Below are 20078 nucleotides of genomic sequence, written 5' to 3' on the forward strand. Positions count from 1 at the left end.
AATTAACTTTTTTATGTCAACAGGATGCACATAACTGGGTTACGTTAAACAAATATAATTTGGTCATGTAACTTCAACACACTCAAATAAATGATATGTTGGCTGTAATTAACTTTTTATGTCATCAGGGTCTGATATGGTGGCTTTAATTAACTTTTTTATGACAACAGGTTCTGATATGTTGGCTTTAATTAACTTTTTTATGTCAACAGGATGCACATAACTGGGTTACGTTAAACAAACACTGAACACTGAAGCAGATAATTAAGTGAATAATTGAGTGATGATTGTGCATTAATCATGAACACCTGATGTTAACAAGCAGAATCACTGAATGAGAAAACCGGAATTTCAGGTAACCATTATGGAGATGAGTGTTTGTTTTAGTTGGGCTCTTGACTAGGGTTGGGTACCGAAACTCGGTGCCAATAGGGAACCGGTTCCGACGTAAACGGTAGTAACCAGACCGAATAAAAACGACAATTTCAGTGCCTGATTTCGGTGCCTGACTTAATTAGGCACACACACGCACAGTCTCTTCTGTCTCGCATGCGCGCTCTTGCTCGCAAGGTTTGGCTGCATTTCACGTGTAAAATTACGCGTCAGAACGCCCTCTGGGTGTGCCGATAGTCTGAATCCCATATAGAATCAAGCCAATTCATTGGCTAATGGCGCGGGTGCCGCCTCGACGCACTTACGTCGTCATATTATGTTGGAGCGCGCGCGCCATCTGCTCCTCAGAATTCTCTGCCGAAAAAGGAAGCTGGTCGGCAGCGCGAGGAGCTTGGCAGCGTCTCGTTCCTTATTGAGAGAACATAGGTTACATCAGTAACCAGAGATGTTCTCTTTCATAGGTTCACTCAACGCTGCGTAGCTAGAAGCAGTGGATGTGTAGGCTGCTGTATCACGTGCCGTTTGAACTGACGCGCTACAGCGATCTGTCACATTTTAAAGAGCCAAAACGTTAATTATTGTGTGAATCTCGTAAAAATATTGACAGAATCTGACAGCTGTGGATTTGTTCCATATCAAAAGTAACCTTCTCTGTCTTGTCTGTCGGTGTCCTCTTTGTCCGTGATTTTTCTCTGCGTGAGAAAATGGATGTGTGGCGTGAGAGCGTGTGAAAAGGGTCAATGCGTGAGTCTCACGGTCAATACGTGAGAGTTGGCAGCTCTGCCTGCTAGTAATCTCTATTAATCTCCAGTATTATTACATTGTTTGATACAATATTGTTTTATTTGATATTATGTAAATGTGTAAAATGTAATGTAATTTATTTTATTTTATATTGGTTTTATTATTACCATATGTTACTTGTATTTATATTGTTTAAAGATTTAAGTTACTATTGTGTCCAGTTTGGCCCTGTAAATAAAAGGGTATTATTTTTTTATAAAGTGTGTGCGGTTTCGTTTTCTTAAGTACCGTTTCAAGAACCGTTTAAGCACCGGAACCGTTTTAAAAATACCGAGTAGGTACTGGTATCGGATAAAACCCAACCGATACCCAACCCTACTCTTGACCCTCACTTTATTAACTTTATATTTTGTCTGACTTCTGTACATGAGTCATAACAGCCAGATGATCAATTAGAAAAGTTGATCTGATGGTGTTGGTTGTGTTTTAACATAATCATTATATCACTATTATTTGACCTGAATCACTGAACTCGTATAGAACCCAATTTCTGAGTTAAGTTTACCTTATGGATTATAGCAGCACTGCCATTGTAGAGCATACCATTTTTAGCCTTTTAAATGGAATCCAAATGATAGAATCAATAAAAAAGAAACAAAAAAAAAACTTCTAAAAAATAAGAAAAATTTATGTAGGCACACACAGACATCAATAATCAGCCTGTGAATCTCAACAATGGTGACAATTATAAAGCATGTTGCAGTGCATTCTGGGTGCCACCAATCAAAACTCATTCATGGCTCCCATCATGCATTTCTGCATGAATAAATAACGAGCTTATGGTTAGAGGTGATCTGTTTGTCACCATTACTGAGATTGATACGCTAAATATTGATGTCTGTGTGTGCTTGCATACAACGGGTTTTTTTTTTTTTGTATAGATTTGATCATTTGGATTTCATTGAAAAGGTTAAAAATGGTATGCTCTATAATGGCAGTGCTGCTATAATCAATAAGGTAAACTTAACTCAGAATTTGGGTTCTATATGAGCTCAGGTAAAATGATTGTGAAATAATGATTATGTTAAAACACAACCAACACCATCAGTAGTGATGGCCAAATGAAGCGTTTCGAAGCATTATTGCTTTCTGATACAATTGTGTCGAAAATGGTTCATTACTCGAAGCTTCATTCAGATAGATCAGTGTTTCTCAACCTCTCCTGCAGGGACCCCCTGACAGGCCATGTTTCTGTTTTAACCCTGAAATGGCACACCTGATTCAAGTCATTAAAGGCTTAATGAGTAGTTGACTAATTGATTAATTGAACTATTCCTACTCTAATTACTCATTAAGCCTTTAATTACTTGAATCAGGTGTGCCATTTCAGAGTTAAAACAAAAACATGGCCTGTCAGGGGGTCCCTGCAGGAGAGGTTGAGAAACACTGAGATAGATATTGCAGCACCATCTCCTGGTGAAGTAAATGTAATGCAACAAAGCTGACAACCATAAAATGCCAGTAGGCTTATGTTAACGCCCCGTTTATGATGTGTTTACCGAGGCGATCAAAGCTGAAACAGTGTAGTGCTGTGAAACTCATTTATGTAGGTGAAGTTTCCAGACACTGATGAATTTCATGTGTTCACCTTGATAATAAAACATTAAGCATGATGTGTGTGTGTGTGTGTGTGTGTGTGTGTGTGTGTGTGTATGTGTGTAATTATTTCTTTGCCACTCTCCTCAACAATAAACTCAATCCACTCTCCTCAACAATAAACTCAATCCACTCTCCTCAACAATAACACCAATCCAAACACCGACTACTACAACCCACGGAGTTGCCATGGTTTGGCTTCACTTTTATAAGAAATACAGCCGCCAGGTTTCAAACCTGTAAACACTGGATTGGGCTGTCAAAGCAGTCAGGTGGTTCACTACAGGAGTGAAGCAGTGTGTTTGCTTCAGACGTCATTTTCACGTGACTAATGACGTAATGATACAAGCTCCGAAGCAGTGGTTCATTGCAAGGACCGTTCGAGTTTGAAACAAGCTTCGGAGCGTTGGTGTCAGACGTAACATCACTAACCATCAGAACACCTTTTTAATTTGTTCATCTGGCTGTTATAACTCATGTACAGCAACCATACAAAAATCTAAAGATAATGACGTGAGGGTCAAGAGCCCAACTAAAACACACACTGATCTCCATAATGGTGACTTTAAATTCTGTTTTTCTCATTCAGTGATTCTGCTTGTTATCATCAGGTGTCTTCAATAATGCACAATCATCACTCAATTATTCACTTAATTATCTCATTAACTTTAACACCGCTTAATTAGGTCGCTTAGAATTACTTAACTCCATTATGTTTAAGTTACATGAACACATTATGTTTGTTTAACGTAACCCAGTTATGTGGAACCTGTTTACATAAAAAAGTTAATTAATGCCAACATATCATTTTTTTGAGTGTAGGTAAAATGTTAGAAGTTCTTACCGATGAAAGGACCAGCACCAGGCTCCATTCTGCAGTCATCTGAGGACAGGCAAGCGGCTGAGGATTCTGATGCAACCTCAGTGATTCTGCTTGTTAACAGGCTTTATTAAGGCTGAAATTACTTCATATTAAATATACACAGATTTTGTGGCTCAGATAAGGTCCATTTCTGGTTTATTTCTTTGCTCTTGGCTGACACGTGGCATTGCTATGGCCTGCTTGTGGCCCAGATCTGGCAAACAGGAGTGGGCCACCCAAGGGCCGTCATTTCAAGCTGTATGTAGGCCAGATCCGCATTCCACAAGTGCCAGACTTGGGCTGGCTCTGGGCCGACACAATGTTGCTATGTGGGTATGCTTACAAAAAAGTATGACATTATGGATTGTTGTGTGTATTACACATATCTTAACAGTAGGCTTCAAAGAGATTGTGGAAGTCCTTTCTGCTTTTGGCTCCGATGTATGCGCTAAAATGTCACGTAAACTTTGAAGCCCACAAAATTCAACTAGGCAAAACCCTTTTAGAGGAGAGGCGCAGCAGAATGGAATGCCGATTGAGTTTCCATAAACCTTTAAGACTATATTTTCAGGGATCATTTCTATAGTTCTTTGCTTGGAAATGTGTTTGGAAAGTTTTTGTCTCCCAACCCACGATGAAGAGTAATGATGCTCCTTTCTGAGCGTGAACTGGTTGCAGAGCAGCGACTTTGGTTGTGAGCTCTGTGTCGTTGATGAACGTTCTGTATTGCTTTTTGCAATATTGAAGAAAGGAGTATGTTCTGAGTGGTGTTTGGCATTTAAGTCTCATTTTGGAATTTCTTTGTTTTTGTGTCTGTAGGTCCCATGCAGAAAACTTTGTTGAAAGATAGAACTGTTTGCAATGACGCAGGACTGTGTGTTGTGAAAGACAGCAGTTGCAAAAAATGGGTTTTATGGTAAAGAGTGCTCTGGATATGTGCTCAGTTTGAGGTCAGCCATTGCAAGTTTTCCAAGAACGCAATCAAAGTCAAGTGTCTGAAATGCCTACGTTAGCAAAAAATCTAAATCCTAAATCTTCGTTCGCGAAGCCAAGCCAAGAGAGATGAAGTTTCTGTGTAGCTTTTGTCGATGTTGAAGAAAGGGGTATATAATCTGAGCGTTGTTTGACATTTGTGCCTTTTGAGAAAGTGGATTGTTTTAGAAGCTTTTCTGGAATGCGTTGTGGCAATCCAATATTGGAAAGCGGAGCCCAGGACCAATGGAGCAGCTCCCGGCTAGGAAAAGACATCAATCATGAGCATTTTCACCAACTCACATTCCAAATTTGTAACCACCCACAGCTGTAGGCAATGATGGCCTAATGGAGGTCACCGTACAATTGGGAACTCTGCTACACTCAAGGCTAGATGGTTCTAAGTACAGATTCCTTCAGTATGAGGTGCTGAAGCACACGTTGGCCAAGAGAGAAACCGGCTGAAGAGTAAGAAGACAGAGACAGACTTGCAACATCATCTTTTTAATGATTTTGCCTTTCTACAGTTGTGTCTTCCCCCTTTAAGGTGGCCTAGCGTTGAAACAGATGTGGGGAACAAAGCCGCCACTGATACCACAGCCCGGAAGGAACCTAAGTTCCAGTTTACATTCCTATGTTTTTGGCTAAATAAAAGATCATTTCTGTGAACCCTGCTCCCGTCTCTCTTGTGGTTGTGTTTTGTGGCAGCTTAAACCTCTCCTCGTCTTGGGGCCCGTGTCACGGCATCCTTTGAATAAAGCGAACGTTGTCTCATCCGAGATACAATGCCGCATCACTGCAAAAACTTGAAATGTTTGCAGCGATGTGGTATTGCATCTAGGATAAGACAGCAAATACGAAAATCAGGTGCTGTTGAAAAAACGGGCCTGACACGGGTTCACTTCACATTTCGATGTCAGCCATAGCATGTTTTCTAAGTGCGCAACCGACGTCAGGTTGTTTCTGAAATGTCTACATAAAGAATTGTTAATGTGCCTGTGACTTTTCTTTTCAAAGATTTTCTACATTTAGCTTCAACAAATGTAAACTACAAAGCATAACACGGGCAGCTAAGTTTACAAAAAAGTATGACATTATGGATTGTTGTGTGTATTCCACATATCTTAACAGTAGTGTAACCGTTTCCCAAGGCCAAGTGTAACCCGGGTAACCCAGGCTACTAATAAAATAAAATAAAAGTAAAAAATAAGTAAGAAAGAAACAGAAAGAAATCACCGATTAAATGAGGTGATGGGCTCTTTAAGAGCTAGTAGCAGCAGTGAGCCAAGCCCCGCCTATCTGCTACTCGTGGAGCGAGTGAGATGAGGCAGCTACACGGAGTGATCTTCAAAACCCCTCCATGTAAGTGATTAATTCAGAGAAAAGTGATCGAATACAACAGAAAAAACAGGATTTCTGATCTGATGCTGTAATATGAAGGAGCTGATGCCAGAGTAAGAAGCGGATGAGACGGAGGCTTGTGAAACAGATCGATGCAGATACACGGAACATCAATGTGCCACAAATGAACTTCCTTGTTAAATATATAAATTCATCGCCTTGGTCAGTTAAAACTCAAACATTAACTTGACGTTTATGGAAAAAGTGTAGCGGATCTGATAGAGAAACAATACAGAGTGTTTATATAGGCTGTGCGAGCCGAAGTGGATAGCACATGCTAAAGCTGACGCACGTGTGAGAATGCTAATGAAGTATGCTGTTAAAGTGTTATGTTTAATGTGTTAATTGAAGTGCATGCATGTGATTTGACGATGAAATTGTTTGAATTGAAGATTAATTATTGTTCTGCCTTGTGTTTTACAAGGCTGTTTTTTTTTTGTGAGATTCAAGTTCTTCTGTGATGATTTCCCTGATTCGTGCTGGACGCACAAGGTGCAGATTGTATATGGCGAGCCACCCACGGAATCGTTTTCTCTGTTGAACTGTGTTTTTGAGCCATCAAACTGGTAGGAGAATTCTTTCTTTCACTTTTTGACAACCGGGACTCATTGAGATCATCATGTTTTTTCTATTTTTCCTTTTTGATTTCTCAACAAAAGACATCGATTGTGATCCTGAATCATTCTAAAAGAATCAACAGTTCTCTGAATTCAACGACTCGAGTTATGAACTCAGGTTAACTGAATTGATTTGTCAAATCTTGAGTCTCTGATTCACATTGGACAGACTATTAAGTTTTGAGGAGAAAGTGATTTGTTTGCAACTGAAAGCGAAAGTTCAGAATTTCATTCTGTGTATTGAATCAAACTGATTGTTTGTTTGATTATATTCTGAGGTAATTGAGCTATTGATTGCAATACTTTGTGTGAAAGCATTATCTATTGTTCTTTAATTTTGTTGTGTTGTAAGGAATCTGACACAGAGATTTATTTTAATTCTTTTATTATTCATAAGCATGTGAGAATCTGTTTCCAATAGAGTACTGTTCAAAACTGAGTCCACGTATCTGGAAAAAAAAACAAGAAGAGTTTGAATATTGTCATTTATTATATTTTAATTGTTCATCTTTGTGATTCACACATGAGTAAAAGTGTTCTCCTAATACAAGACCAAAAACTGAATCAGAAACAAGACTTTGTATTGATTGTTCACTCACCTGCTATGCTGTCTTCCTCTCTCCAGTAGACGCATCTTCCTTCTGATCAATTGGCCCATATTGAATGTTACGCTAGTATGACACACTAAACACGTGTTACACGCTACAACGGGATGCCTCCGGGTTCCTTTACTTCACTCCAGGGTGTCCCACATGGGCCTCCGACAAGGGGAACTCTGGCCAGAGGGAGGTCAAGAGGGTCTGTGATGGATGACAGCGGAAGGTAAGGAGCAGAGAATGGGTTTTTGGCTCGTAACGTTGGCACAGGCGTGCACTCTCTTTCCTTGCAGGGCAGCGGAGGCGGAACGCCGCCTCGGAGGACCAGATCTCTCCCGTCCACCGGAGGACAACAGGTGGGTGACAGTAGCAAGCAAATCCTCCTCCCGATTACGGGGCAGCGGTTAGCAAGCTTTCTCGGTTCCTCAAACAGTAGCATGATCGGACGCAGCAGTCAGCAGACCCTCCTTCAGAGCAATGGTTCACAGGATCTCTCGGCTCGTAGAACGGCGGCAGATCGGACACAGCCGTCAACAGACTCTCCTTCAGAATAATGGTTCACAGGATCTCCCAGCTCGTAGAACGGCAGCAGATCGGACACAGCAGTCAGCAGACTCTCCTTCAGAATAATGGTTCGCAGGGTCTCTCGGTTCATAGAACGGCAGCAGATCGGACGCAGCAGTCAGCAGACTCTCCTTCAGAATAATGGTTCACAGGATCTCTCAGTTCATAGAACGGCAGCAGATCGGACGCAGCAGTCAGCAGACTCTCCTTCAGAATTATGGTTCACAGGATCTCTCAGCTCGCAGAACGGCGGCAGATCGGACACAGCACTCAGCAGACTCTCCATCCGAACAATGTTTCACAGGATCTCCCAGCTCATAGAACGGCAGCAGATCGGATGCAGCAGTCAGCAGGTTCTAACATACACTTTCTGGTGCTACTTGGACACGTCATCAGTGATGAACCCGGGGTCAAAAGGTGTTTCGGGTCTTTAATCAACAGACACCCTCGCCCGGGCGACCCAGCCGGGGGTGATCAGTCCCCGGCCTGTGTCCAAGTGGCGTGCTACTCCACGGATCCCGCCTCCTGATTCACAGCCATCGTGAGGCTTTTTCGGCAGCCTCAGAGATGTTCTTTATGGCTCGCCTGCACAGATGTCCTTTAACTCCAAGGAGTTTGAGTGTTCGGGGTAACAACTTTCCTGCAAAGCCCCGGCAACCGACCTCCACTGGCTCACTGCGTGTTTTCCAGCCGCCGCTCCTGCACTCCTCCACCAGCTCTGCATATTTGGCTCTCTTGCGCTCATTTGCCTCCTCCAATCTGTCTTCCCAGGGGACAGTAAGCTCCACTATGACCACCTGCCTGGTCGACTCCGATGTAATCACCACGTCTGGGCGGAGTGAAGTGGCCGTGCTGTGATTCGGGAACTTGAGCTGCCTTCCAAGGTCCACTTGAAGGTGCCAGTCTCTTGCATTGGTGAGGAGCCCGCCTGGGGAGCATGGCTGCTGATGTGCCTTCTTCTCCCCAGCTCTGACAAAGGAGATGGTTTGCTTGGAGGGCTGCTGACTCTTACTGCTCTGAATTGCTGTGGTGATAGTATCTGCAAGAGCCCTGAGGACCTGGTCATGTCGCCAGCGATACCGCCCATCCCCCAAAGCCTTTGGACAGCAGCTAAGGATGTGCTCCAGAGTGCCACTCCTTTGGCACAGTTGGCATGTTGGTAAGTCTACCAGGCCCCAGCGGTGTAGGTTGGATGGGCTAGGTAGAAGATCGTACACCGAACGGATCTGGAACTTGATGCGCTGTGGTTCAGAGCTCCACAGCTCTGCCCAGGTGATCTTACGCTGCTCGCCGTTCTCCCACCTAGTCCAGGCGCCTTGCTGTTTCATACTGACCATCTTGGTCATACGGTCCTCCTCCACCTTTGCCCGTACCTCATCCAGCACCAACTGACGCTTCTCCCTCCCTCTTGATTTGTCATAGCGTGGCTTAGGGAAACTGCCCAGGCCTGCACGTCCCACTGCCACATTGCCAACCAAGACACCATGCCTCAGCCGAGCCTCCGCTCTGTCCACCGCTTCCTGTGCCTTCCACTTCCTTCCCGTCTTAACACAGATTCCAGCTGAGGAGACTTTGGCATCGGAGGAATCTCGGTACATCATGACCTCCCGGGCACGTATGACCTTGAATTCCTCAGACAAGCTGCTGATGGGAAGTTTCAGCTTGGTGAAATGACCATAGAGGGCGATGTTACTCAGGGACCGTAGGAGTCCCAACCACCTCCTGAGGAACTGACTGATGGTTCTCTCCAGTGCTTCTACCGTTGTCATGGGTACCTCGTATATGAGAAGGGGCCAGAGAAGCCTTGGCAGGATTCCGTGTTGATACATCCAGGTTTTGTACTTTCCTGGAAGCCCCGACTTGTCGACTGCCGTGAGCCAGTTCGTCATGTCGTTTCTGGTTTGTTGGAGCGCAGTTGTGTCCTTCAGGGCGCTGTCAAAGATCTTCCCCAAGCTCTTGACTGGTCTTTCTGTTACTGAAGGAATTTGTGTCCCCTCCAAAGTAAAGCGGAACCGATCGGCCACTTTGTCTTTCTTTAAAACCAGGGACCTGGACTTGCCTGGCTTAAAACTCATCCTTGCCCATAGGATGAGGCGTTGGAGCCCCTGAAGAAGCCATCTGCACCCGGGAACTGAAGCTGCTGTCACAGTAAGGTCATCCATGAAGGCTCTTATGGGTGGCTGCCGAGTACCAGATCTAGACATGGGGCCTCTACATTCCACCTCTGCTGATTTGACGATCATGTTCATGGCTAGAGCAAAGAGTGGTACGGAGATTGTACAGCCGGTGATAATACCCTTCTCTAGCCGTTGCCAGGCAGATGTTACCGTTCCTGATGAAACTCTCAATCTGAAACTGTTGTAGTAGTCCAGAATAAGGTTGCGGATCATCTCTGGCACATGATGTCTTGTCAGTGCTTCTTTGACCAGCTTGTGGGGAATAGACCCGTAGGCATTGGTAAGATCCAGCCAGAGTACGGCAAGGTCTCCTCTGTTCTCCTTTGCCTCCCGGATCAACTGGCTCACCACTCCTGTGTGCTCTAAGCATCCAGGTACTCCTGGGACTACCCCCTTTTGCACTGAGGTGTCTATATACCCGTTCTTCAAGAGAACGGGTATATAGACAGACTCTCCTTCAGAACAATGGTTCACAGGATCTCTCAGTTCATAGAACGGCAGCAGATCGAACGCAGCAGTCAGCAGACTCTCAGCACACAAGGCCGAGCTTCTCCTTTCTCCAATGTAGCATCAGGTGGTTGGGAACCTGGACACAATTCACACTTTCAGACACTGCAATGCCACATCACCTCCCGTGAACAACAGGCCTTCACTCCATCTTTGCAGGGTCAGACAATCCACAGATGGCTTTTCACACGGGGGTATCAGGTTTCAAGAGCGATCCTATAAAGCCCAGTTCTTTCCTTGGTCTCTGAGACTCACAATGAGAGAAACAACACACACTGCCAGCCAGCGCAAGTCAGTATTCAGAATGTTCTTGGTAAATCTTCACAACATCACCCTTTCGTACGTTGATGAAAAAGTGTACTTAACTTCTCTCCTTGATAACAGCATGGATCTTCAGCGCTGCACTTAATCACTCTGTTCTCTCAGTTCCATATGCCAGTCACTCACCCGTCTTCAATGTGTAAACATCCCCACACTTGTATTCGCTGCGGTTGCTGCTTTCTGCTGTCCACTGACAAGAACACCAAGGGGAACCCAACGTGAAAACACAAGCACCAAGAACCCACAACCTATGTTTAAGTTCAAGTTCCGTTTATTTATAGAGCACATTTACTACCGGCTGGCAACCGACCAAAGTGCTGTACAAAAATTGCAATAAAATACATAATAAAACAAACAGTGATCACTTAGGATCAGTGAGTACAAAATCCAATTACATATTAAAAGCTGAATCAAACAGATGAGTTTTCAGAGCAGATTTGTAGACCAGCAATAGAATTTTGTATTCAATTCTATACTGAACCGGTAACCAATGTAGGGATCTCAGAAGGGGTGTAACATGATCAAACTTTTTACATCCCTTCAGGAATCTCGCTGCTGCGTTTTGAACGACTTGAAGGCGTGAAATTTGAGTCTTAGCCACACCATAATATAGAGAGTTGCAGTAGTCCAGCCTCGATGTTATAAAGGCATGGACAGCAACCTCTAATGAGGCGTTCGAGAGAAAAGGTTTAATTTTAGAAAGAGAGCGTAAGTAGAAGAAGCTAGAGCCCACTACAGAGGCAATTTGCCTGTCAAATTTCAGACTATTGTCGATCATCACACCTAAATTACGCACTTGGGATGAGGTACTCAAATTTAAAAATTCCAAATAAAAGTTCCAAATTTTCTACTAGTTTCGGAGGGGCTAAAAACATTGGCTTCTGTTTTATCTGAATTTAAAAACAGGAAGTTATTTGAGAGCCATGATTTTACGTCGTCCAGACAGGCGGATAAGCAACTAAGAGCATCCTCATTATCAGAGGTCATAGGCAGATATATTTGCATATCATCAGCATAGCAATGAAAAGAAACGTTATGTTTCCTAAAGATAGATCCCAAGGGAAGCAGATAGAGAGAGAAAAGAGTAGGTGCAAGAACAGACCCCTGCGGTACACCACAGGTTAGCTTGCGCAATGAAGAATTTGAATTTCCTATTTTAACTAAAAAAGTTCTATTTGTTAAAGATTTGAACCACTTTAAGACCGTTCCTCCAAGTCCCACATAGGACTCCAACCGAGATATGAGAATTTCATAATCGACGGTGTCGAAGGCTGAGGACAGGTCTAGCATAACTAACATAACAGAATCTCCCGAGTCAGTAGCCATTAAAATGTCATTTAGGACTTTAACAAGGGCCGTTTCTGTACTATGGAATGTTTTGAAACCTGATCGGAAGGTCTCATAGATGTATTTATTAGTTAAAAATGATTGAAGTTGCAGAAAGACGATTTTTTCCATCACCTTAGAGATAAAGGGTAGAACAGAAACAGGCGAAAATTTGCTAAAATGGTAGGATCCAGTGTAGGTTTCTTTAATACAGGGGTGACAGTGGCCAATTTTAAGCTCTCAGGGATGACCCCTGTTTTCAGACAGTTATTAAGTAGAGACACAAGCCCTGGACCTACAGTATCAATTACTTGCTTTAGGTAGCGGGGGTGTATAATGTCATGGGGACTCGGGGAGCTTTTTAACTTTGTAATTACTTCTTTAAGAGATTGCAGGGAGATGGAATTAAAAGTAGTCCAAGAGACCGAAGGAATCTTTAGCAATGTCTTTTCACCTTGGTCACATGTATTTGAGTTTTAAGATTGGTAATTTTTGTTCCAAAATAATTTAAAAACTCTTCGCATAAAGCATTGGTCGCAATGGTAAAAATCGATACAGAAGGATTGAGTACTGAATCTATAACTGAAAAGAGAATTCTCCTAGAATTAAACTCCTAGTTTGATGGTGTTTTTCAATCAAGTTAGAAAAGTGGACAGACTTGGCTTTCTTAGCAGCGTTCTGATATATCAACAAACAGTTTTTGAGTATATTACAAGATATTTGCAGTTTGTCTTTCTTCCATTTCCTTTCTGCTTTCCTACATGATTGTCTCAAGGCACGAATGTCATGATCTATCCAAGGCTCAGATTTACGCTTCGGCTTTAGCGACCTGTAAGGTGCAACATCATTCAGTGTTTCCAACCATATCGTATTTATATATGCAAGATGCTGCTCAACATCTAAATCAGGTAACAAATACTCATGGGACCAGAAGGAAATATTTCCATTGTAGCGTTCATTAAAAGCCTCGCAAAAACGAGGTGAGTACACACGGACCTGCACTCAAAAAAATGATATGTTCTAATAACTCAGAAATTCGGTTTAATATAAGTTCAGTGACTCAGGTCAAATGATTGTGAAATAATGATTATGTTAAAACACAACCAACACCATCAGATGACATTTGTTTATTGTTCATCCGGCTGTTATAACTCATGTACAGCAACTTTATGTTAAAAAGTTAATGGTCAAGAGCCCAACTAAAACATACACTTATCTCCATAATGGTGACTTAAACATTCTGGTTTTCTCCTTCAGAGATTCTGCTTGTTAACATCAGGTGTCTTCAATAATGCTCAATCATCACTCAGTTATTCACTTAATTAACTCATTAGCTCAGAGTTTAATTGGGTCGCTTAAAATGACCAAATTCCATGATGTTGAAGTTACATGAACATATTATGTGCAATAATTAGATCCCCCACAAACTCAGAGAATTCTTCAATAAAGTTTTTCATCAGATGTGGGGGTCTATATATTAGAGCTATGACAATAGGTTGAGACCAGTCAAGCAATAATAGCTGTACTTCAAAACTTGTGGGGTTAGTGGAGGGTAGCATTTGACCGCGTGCTCCAAAGCTTTCTTTGGTAATAATAGCTAACCCTCCACCCCTGCCAGCAGGACGGGAAGCATTGTAAAAACAATAGTCAATAGGAACCACTTCTGAATAAGGGCTCATATCTCCTACCTTCGTCCAAGTTTCAGTAATAAACATGAAGTCCAAGTTGTGGGATAGAATAAAATCCTTTAAGATAAATGTCTTATTTATCCAGCAGCCAATGTCTTATTAAGCCAGCAGCCATATCACCCTGTAGCCCAAGACTGGTTGCCCACTGAAGCTAAGCAGGGCTGAGCCTGGTTAGTACCTGGATGGGAGACCTTCTGAGAAAACCAGGTTGCTGCTGGAAGAGGTGTTAGTGCGGCCAGCAGGGGGCGCTCACCCTGTGGTCTGTGTGGGTCCTAACGCCCCAGTATAGTGACGGGGACACTATACTGTACAAGAGCACCGTCCTTCGGATGAGACGTTAAACCGAGGTCCTGACTCTCTGTGGTCACAAAAAATCCCAGGATGTCTTTCGAAAGAGTAGGGGTGTAACCCCGGCATCCTGGCCAAATTTGCCCAGTGGCCTCTGTCCTTCATGGCCTCCTAATCATCCCCATATATATATACCAATTGGCTTCATCACTCTGTCTCCTCTCCACCAGTAAGCTGGTGTGTGGTGGGCGTTCTGGCGCAATATGGCTGCCGTCGCATCATCCAGGTGGATGCTGCACATTGGTGGTGGTTGAGGAGATTCCCCCCTTCTATGTGAAGCGCTTTGAGTGTCCAGAAAAGCGCTATATAAATGTGATGAATTATTAATTAAATTATTATTTTTAACCAAGGAATGTGCGTTTATCAGCGCCATTTTTGGAGAATGTAGAGTGGTGTATGAAGTCGAAGATTTCTTCAGGGGACGAAGATTAGCAGTGTTTACCCCCGTCGGGCGAGGTCGAATAATCAATCGTTGATAAAAATCCTCTGGAAGTTGAGCCAGCGGATCGGGAGGAACTGGGAAGTCAAGCTGAATGTATGTAAGCCAGTGAAAAGAGGGTACCGGCACATACCGAACCACGAAGCCGATCCGCTCCATGGTCCGTAGAGTTGAAAAGACGACCAGCTCGTAGATGGATCTTTAAACTGACCATTTTCCTGCTCCGTTTCCCACGTCTTCTCCGACGTTTCCTCGGGGTAACATCCACTTGCCAGCGACGAAGAAAATCTGGGATGTCTCTTAAAGTGCTCCTGTAAGTTTTGTTTGCAAAATTTTCCAGTTTTGTGTCGAGAACGTCCATGCAGTAATTGCGAATATCCAGTAGTGTCTGACGATCGTAAACAATAGACTCAGCATAATTAAAAGGTATAAGAGCACATAAAACCAGCCAAATACAGGACATAGTAAGGAGTGTTAGACGGCGTGCCACTCTCACAGGCGCCATCTGAAATATCCACGTTAACGCAAAGTCTTCAAACGAATGTCTTCAAACTTCTCCTTATATATGCCTCTTCCCCCATGTGCTCACCGATAATGGCCTGATTGGTGTCCACAGCTGGCACTCGTCAACGGCGGCGGCCATGACATGTCACCGGAACCGGCTCACCGCTCCCCCGTGCAACAAATCCCGGTTTTAAGGTTCCTATTTGTCTCACCCGGTGACACCCTCCCTCACCAATCCGTTCTAGTCCCGAGAACGGGGGCCCGACTCCCATTCCCCATACCTCGCAGGAGGCACTCCCTGGGTCTCTCGTTGCGAACGTCTAAACGGCACAACTGGTTCCTCTCTCCTTGGCTCAGCAACGGGGACTCTAGGAACCATAGCCCAACCCGTCCAAGGTGGTCCGGGGGCCACTGGGGCTGGCGGGGCCTCGACCACTTGCCTTGGGTAGTTGGGACACGGGCGAAGCAAGTTATGGTGCAAGATCCTCACAGGCCTGGCTCTTCCCTCCGGACGAACGGCATAAACGGGCTGATCAGGGCTCTGTCGTCGCTCCACCACATATGGTACGGTCTCCCACCGGTCGCTGAGCTTCCCCTTCCCTTGGCGCCGATTATCGCGCACCAGCACCCGCTCACCAGGCAGCAAGGGGGCCTCTCGAGCGGTTCGATCGTACAGGCATTTGTTCTTCTTAGCAGCTGTATCAAGATGTTCAGAGACCCTCTCGTAAACAGCGTGAAGCTGTCGATGGTGTCGGTGTACCCACTCCGTAGTGGTGGTGGGCTCTCCGGTTGCAGCAGTTCCCAGTAGCAGATCCGTAGGCAAGCATACGTGCCTTCCAAACATCAGGTAAGTGGGGGCGTGGCGTATCCCGTGGTGCTGTGGACGCTATTATTGTAAGCCTGTACCAAGGCAGGGAGACTATCCGTCCACTGATTCTGATGGTCCGTATCCAAGGTCCCCAACAAACTCAACAACGTCTGGTTAAAGCGCTCGCACCTACCATTTCCCTGCGGATGGTATGGAGTGGTGTGGGTCTTCCTACACCCGTACAGTTGACACAGCTCCTGGATCACACGGGACTCGAAGTTCGGCCCTTGATCCGAATGGAGGGTTTCGGGGCACCCAAAGGGCTGGAACACAGTTCTCCAAAGGGAATTCGCTGCCGTGGTAGCCATCTGATCCAGAGTCGGAGTAGCCCAGGCATACTTCGTAAACCGATCCGTCACCACCAGGATATTTTGATACCGATCCATCGGGCGACTCAAGGTCAGAAAGTCCATAGCCACCATATGCAACGGGGCCCGGGGCCGTACCGGAACTAAGGGGGCCCTCACTTCTCTCCTGGCTTTAAACAACGTACAGCGGGGGCATTCCTGCACATACCTCCCCACGGACTCTTCCATTTTGCCCCAATAGAAGTGCCTACGCAACAAGGACACTGTTCTCCCCCTCCCTTGATGCCCCAGCAGGTCATGGTATGCCTGGAGCAGGGATTGAACTTGGGCTTCTGGCACCACCACCTGATGTACAGCCTCACGAGTCCTTGGGTCCTGGATAGATCGACAGGCCACTCCATCTCGCAGACACAGCCGTCTCCAGTGCCCCAGCAGTTTCCTCACCATCAACATTTGGCCCTGTCGCTCCGCCGCTCCAGGTAATGTACCTTGCTCCAGATAAGTTCGCAGGGTGGCCAGCCCTTCGTCCTCCCCCTGTCGTTCCCTCCAGCGTTGCGGGTCCCATCCCCAACTATCCGGGACTTCTTCCGACTGCGCTCCAGGTGCCTCTATCACTCCCACCATCAGCCCCTCATCCAGTTCCACCTCTAGATGTTCTCCAGCTCTGGCCACAGGTAATCGGGACAGGACATCGGCGTTGATGTGCTCACGGCTTGGCCGATACTGCAGCTGGTAGTTGAAGTTGGCGAGTTGGGCCGCCCACCTCTGCTCTACCGCTCCCAGTTTAGCCGTCTGGAGGTGAACCAGCGGGCTGTTGTCAGTGACCACCAATACTTCAGTTCCCCATAAGTAATCCTTGAATTTCTCACATAAGGCCCACTTCAGGGCCAACAGCTCGATCTTAAAGGATCTATAATTTGCGTCGTTCCGCTCTGCTGGGTGGAGACTCCGGCTGGCATAGGCAATAACCTTCTCCACTCCGTTCTGCCGCTGGGCCAGTACCGCCCCTAGCCCCGTGTATTACTGGCATCCGTGTACAGGACAAATGGCTGAGTGAAATCGGCTTAGGCCAGAATAGGGGCCTGCAACAGCTCCTGTTTCAGCCTCTGAAAGGCTATTTCACACTCTGGGCTCCAGACTATCAAAGGGGAACTTCACCCACGTGGACGACTTGAACCAGCGAGCAGTTGATTTAAGGGCTTAGCAATCCGGGAGAAATCCTTGATGAAGCGCCGATAGTATCCCACAAATCCCAAAAAGGACCTCACGTGCTTCACCGTTTTAGGGGGATCCCAGCCTTGCACAGCAGAGACCTTATCCGGGTCTACGGCCACTCCCGCAGCACTCACACGATGGCCCAAGAACTTGACCTTCCGAAAGAGCTGGCATTTCCCAGGCTGGAGCTTCAACCCATACTTCTCCATGGCTCGGAATACTTGCTCTAGATGTAACAGGTGGGAGTTAAAGTCAGGTGAGTAGATGATCACGTCGTCTAGATAGACCAGAGTGGAGTCCACCAACTGCCCTCCTAGGCATCGCTGCATCAACCGTTGGAACGTGGCGGGGGCGTTGCAGAGTCCAAACGGCATCCGATCCCACTCAAATAACCCAAAGGGCGTGGTAAAGGTGGTCTTCTCTTGGTCTCTTCCTTCCACCTGCACCTGCCAGTATCCGCTTGCAAGATCAAGGGTAGAGTACCAGGCGGCGTGGGTTAGGCCAGTGAGGGAGTCTTCAATCCTCGGCAGGAGAAAAGCGTCCTTTTTGGTGACCTGATTCAGCTTGCGATAGTCTACACAGAATCTCCAAGAGCCGGTTTTCTTGCGCACCAGCACAATCGGGGCTGCCCACGGACTGCAGCTCTCCCGAATGATTCCTCGTTCTAGCATCCCCCGCAACAAGGTACGGATCTCGGAGTACAAGGTTGAAGGGACCGGACGGTACCGCTCTCGACTAGGCAATCTTCTGGACCATAAGTCCAAGCGGGGAGACGAACCCAGACTACCACCTCGCTTCGGGCCGGAACGGAGATAGCATACCGACATGCCACTCGGCCAGCGTCCTCTCGATCTTGTTGGAAACTTGCGGCCTGTACTCGCCGACAATCCGTAACAACACGTTCCCAGTCTTGCTTCTCGGCCAAAGAAGTGGCACGAAGGGGCCCGGCTCGAAACAATTCCTCCCAACATTCCATCAGTACATTCATCCCCAACAAGGCTCGATGCGCCCCCAGGCAAGAGTCTCGGACAACTACTACTCCCTTCTGTGGTATCACAGTCCCATGGATCTCAAAGTCAGTCACTTGGTCCCCGATATACGGGATGTTCAGGCCATTTGCTCCCCGTACACTCAAAAAAATGATATGTTGGCTTTACTTAACTTTTTTATGTAAACAGGTTCCACCGGTTCCACATAACTATGTTTAGTTAAAAAAACATAATATGTTCATGTAACTTCAACATCATGGAATTTGGTCATTTTAAGCGACCCAATTAAACTCTGAGCTAATGAGTTAATTCAGTGAATAATTGAGTGATGATTGAGTATTATTGAAGACACCTGATGTTAACAAGCAGAATCTCTGAAGGAGAAAACCGGAATGTTTAAGTCACCATTATGGAGATAAGTATTTGTTTTAGTTGGGCTCTTGACCATTAACTTATTAACTTTAGATTTTGTTTGGTTGCTGTACATGAGTTGTAACAGCCAGATGAACAATGAACTGAGGAGATCTGATGGTGTTGGTTGTGATTTAACATAATCATTATTTCACAATCATTTGACCTCAATCACTGAACTTATATTGAACCCAATTTCTGAGTTAAGTTTACCTTACTGTCATTGTAGAGCAAACTATTTTTAGGCTTTTCAATGAAATTCAAATGATCAAATCAAGAAATAAAAAATAAACTTCTTAAAAAATATCCTGAGTAGGCACACACAGACATAAAGAATCAGCATATGAATCTCAGCAATGGTGACAAACAGATCATAAGCTCATTATTTATTCATGCAGCAATGCATGATGGGAGCCATGAATGAATTTTGATTGGTGGCACCCAGAATGCACTGCAACATGCTTTATAATTGTCACCATTGTTGAGATTCACAGGCTGATTCTTGATGTCTGTGTGTGCCTACTCAAAATATTTTTTAGGAAGTTTATTTATTATTTATTGATTTGATCATTTAAATTTCATTGAAAAGTCTAAAAATAGTATGCTCTATAATGACAGTGCTGCTATTATTCGTAAGGTAAACTTATCTCAGAAATTCGGATTAATATAAGTTCAGTGACTCAGGTCAAATGATTGTGAAATAACGATTATGTTAAAACACAACCAACACCATCAGATGACCTTTGTTTATTGTTCATCCGGCTGTTATAACCCATGTACAGCAACCAAACAAAATCTAAAGTTAATAAGTTAATGGTCAAGAGCCCAACTAAAACACACACTTATCTCCATAATGGTGACTTAAACATTCCGGTTTTCTCCTTCAGAGATTCTGCTTGTTAACATCAGGTGTCTTCAATAATGCTCAATCATCACTCAGTTATTCACTTAATTAACTCATTAGCTCAGAGTTTAATTGGGTCGCTTAAAATGACCAAATTCCATGATGTTGAAGTTACATGAACATATTATGTTTGTTTAACTAAACATAGTTATGTGGAACCGGTGGAACCTGTTTACATAAAAAAGTTAAGTAAAGCCAACATATCATTTTTTTGAGTGTAGTGTGAGCCAGGGGACTTCGGCTTCCGGTAAGTGATGGGCATTAAACA

At 44.7% G+C, this 20078-nt stretch overlaps 1 long non-coding RNA gene, 1 other non-coding gene and 1 pseudogene across 2 annotated transcripts; 2 read left to right on the top strand and 1 right to left on the bottom strand.

Annotated features, from left to right (window-relative positions):
• Positions 1–4210: 4210 nt before the first annotated feature.
• Positions 4211–4424, top strand: LOC130091909 (small nucleolar RNA U3). The gene has a single exon (XR_008807878.1). It is a non-coding gene; the product is annotated as a small nucleolar RNA U3 (small nucleolar RNA).
• A 1434-nt stretch (positions 4425–5858) lies between these two features.
• LOC130090737 (uncharacterized) lies at positions 5859–6627 on the top strand. The gene is made up of 3 exons (XR_008807728.1): positions 5859–5989; positions 6068–6190; positions 6453–6627. It is a non-coding gene; the product is annotated as an uncharacterized LOC130090737 (long non-coding RNA).
• Positions 6628–8239: 1612 nt separating this feature from the next.
• Positions 8240–15254, bottom strand: LOC130088829 (uncharacterized; annotated as a pseudogene).
• Between the last annotated feature and the right edge of the window lie 4824 nt (positions 15255–20078).

The sequence above is a fragment of the Rhinichthys klamathensis genome, unplaced genomic scaffold, assembly GCF_029890125.1.
Source record: "Rhinichthys klamathensis goyatoka isolate OS25496 unplaced genomic scaffold, OSU_Roscu_1.1 h1tg000001l_1, whole genome shotgun sequence".
Classification (NCBI taxonomy): Eukaryota; Metazoa; Chordata; class Actinopteri; order Cypriniformes; family Leuciscidae; genus Rhinichthys; species Rhinichthys klamathensis.